We start from the raw sequence: 3,382 nt of genomic DNA, 5'->3' as shown, positions 1-3,382 counted from the left end.
TGAATATACTAAAAACCACTGAACTGTACATTTTAAATAGGTGAATTATATCTCAATAAAGTTATTCCTAAGAATTTATGTAGCAGCTGGCTGGTTAACTCATTTGATTAGAGCACAGCCTTATAGCACCAACGTCACGGGTTTGGATCCCTGTACCAGTCAGCCATCAAAAAAAAAAAATTTATTGGGCCGGCCCGGTGGCGCACTCAGTAGAGTGTGGCGCTTGGGAGTGTGACGGCGCTCCCGCCAAGGGTTTGGATCCCATATAGAGACCGGTCCGCTCACTGGTTGAGCGCGGGGCGGGCGCAACACCGAGGGTTGCGATCCCGTTACCGGTCACGAAAAAAGACAAAAAGGAAAAAAAAAATTTATTAACGAATCAAAGCATCTGAAAGCCATGGCATGTTATGTATAACCCCCTGAAATGTTGAACCATAAGCAATTTTACTAGCAGAAAATAAGACTACAGTATATATAGTTAATATGCATATACACTATATATATTTACAACATTAAAATTCACTACTTTACATCTACCAAAAAAACCAATTGAGCTAAGCTTATCAACAGTTTCTAATGTTTCCTTTAGTATTAGATTGCCATTTGTTAAGTTACTTTGTTGTCTACCATTATTTGCTAGCAAACAAGCATTAACATCACTGAAGACTCACGAAAATTTTGAAAGGGAAACTTGAAAACTGAGCACATTCAAATTCATTTCTCCATCAGCCAGGAAGGACATTGGTGTTGAGGGACAATAACTACCATGGCTTTGGGTGTTTTAATGAAACCTCAGATGTGTGACCTTCCAGCCAGGCGTCTGCGATTTCACATTGTTGGAGCACTCGTCGTATCCCTAGGGGTGGCAGCTCTCTATAAGTTTGCTGTGGCTGAACCAAGGAAGAAGGCATGTGCAGATTTCTACAGAAATTATGATTCCATGAGAGATTTTGAGGAGATAAGGAAGGCTGGCATCATTCGGAGGGCAAAGGGATTTTGGAATGTAAAGAATTTCTTTGGATTGAGTTTCACAGAAATTTGTCACTGATCTGTGTTCCTGAACTATAAAACATGAATGTGTGGAATAGTTCCTCTTGATAAATAAGCAATTAACAAATACTGTGGATAGAAAATAAAGAAAAAAAATTGAGCACATTCTATCTAATACTTTATTTTTTGTCTTCAAATTAAGACTTCAGGAAAACATCTGGGTTTTTTAAACACTAAGGTTTTCTGGGAGGAGCTTTGACAATCCCTAGGTTCCTAGAGAATGCCTACATTTCTTGACATATCATAAAAGATGCTTCTTTCAACCTGGTCTTAAATGAATTTTCCATCTTCATCTCTTTCTACGCTACCACAGTACTGCACACTAAGTGTCTAAATATCCCCCAAACACACCCTGCAGCTTTGCTCACGCTCCTTGCCTCTCCTGGAACATTCTTCCAGAACTCTCTTCTCCCTCCACTTGGCCTTTCAAAGCGCATCTAACTTCCTTTTTACCTCCTCATTTCCTCAGTCCAGAAAAGCACCATCAGAGCAGGGAATATGTATAACTTATGAAATGTTACATTTTCAACATTAACAAAGAGCCTGGCACATAGAAAATGCTCCATAGCAGGGCTGACCCGTGGCTCACTTGGGAGAGTGTGGTGCTGATAACACCAAAACCGTAGGTTCAGATCCCTATATAGGGATGGCCGGTTAGCTCACTTGGGAGAGGGTAGTGCTGACAACACCAAGCTAAGGGTTAAGATCCCCTTACCGGTCATCTTTAAAAAAAAAAAAAAAAAGAAAATCTCCATATCAACAGATAAATGGATAAAGTGTGATATACATATACAATGGAATACTACTCAGATGTAAAAAAGAATGAAATCCTGTCATTTGTGGCAACATGGCTCTGGGAAAATAGAATAATCAGGCTCCCCTCTCCTCAGGGCTGGTTGGGGGTGGTTCAGTAAACATTGTGTGTGGGGGGGTGGAGTTAGTGCGCCTGTGCAGCACTGCCACTTTGGCTGGTATTTAGTGCCTGGGGCAGCCGCTGTCAGTGCAGCCATACTTTTCCAAACCTATGACTTCCAAAGACCTCTTGGCTGGTTACCTAGCTCATAGACCTGTGTGAAAGGGTCTGGTAACCCAGCCTGGCATGTGAGGGGTCTGGGGACCCAGCCTGGCATGTGAGGGGTCTGGGGACCCAGCCTGGCATGTGAAGGGTTTGTGACCCAGTCTGCGAATGGGCTTGAGGGGTCTCTGGGCTCCAGACACAGCCTTAGCTCGGCAATCAGCCCAGTCGGTGCAGGATTACCAGCAGGTAAAAGGGCCCAACAACTAGCGTACTCGTGGTCGCCTAGCTTTACAATTGGCATCATGAACAGGATTAAGAGCTAGACAATTGGTGCTGTGAAGATTCCAGGCCTTAGCCTAGCCAGACACATGGATAAGCCTTGGAGACATTATGTTAAGTAAAATAAGTCAAGCACAGAAAGAGAAACACTGCATGTTCTCATTCATATGTGGGAGCTTAAAAAAAAAGTTAAACTTTTAAAAATAGAGATTAGAGGGCCAACTCCGTGGTGCACTCGGGTGAGTGCAGCGCTGGGAGCGCAGCGACGCTGCCGCCGCGGGTTCGGATCCTATATAGGAATGGCCAGTGCGCTCACTGGCTGAGCGCAGTGCAGGCGACACCATGCCGAGGGTTGCGATCCCCTTACCGGTCACAAAAAAAGACAAAAAAAAAAAAAAAGAGATTAGAATTGTGGTTACTAGGTTGGCTGGTTAGCTCAGCGGGTTAGAGCACAGCCTTGTAACCTCATGGGCCAAGGGTTCAATTCCCCATATGGGCAGCCTTCAAAAAAAAGGATCCTGGTTACTAGAGGCTGGGAAGGGAAGGGGAAGAGATTGGTTAATGGATACAAAATTATAGCTAGATAGGAAAAATAAGTTCTACTGGTGTCCAGCAGTGCCAGGCATCTATAATTAACAATTTATTGTACCTTCTCAAGTGGCTAGAAGGGAGGAGCTCAAATATTCTCATCAGAAAGAAATGATAAATTTTTATAATAATGAATATGCTAATTACTGATTTGATTATCATACATTGTACACATGTATTGAAATAAAACTGTACCCCATAAATATGTATAATCAATGTGTCAATTAAAAAATAATTAAAAAAAATATTTTAAAGCCCCGTAAATATCCCCTTCTCTGTATTCTCATAGTCTCAACACACATCTATCCACTTACCTCACTGTGCTGGGATCATTTTTCAGTGACCCCACTCACAACCCCTTCCTCAGTTGACTATGAGCTCTTGAAGGCAGGAGTTATGTCTTTTTTTTTTCTGGCAGCTGGTTGGTACAGCGATCCCAACCCTTGA

Source organism: Galeopterus variegatus, unplaced genomic scaffold, assembly GCF_000696425.1.
Source record: "Galeopterus variegatus unplaced genomic scaffold, G_variegatus-3.0.2 Scaffold5001, whole genome shotgun sequence".
Lineage (NCBI taxonomy): Eukaryota > Metazoa > Chordata > Mammalia > Dermoptera > Cynocephalidae > Galeopterus > Galeopterus variegatus.
Note: the sequence above shows the minus strand (reverse complement) of the source record.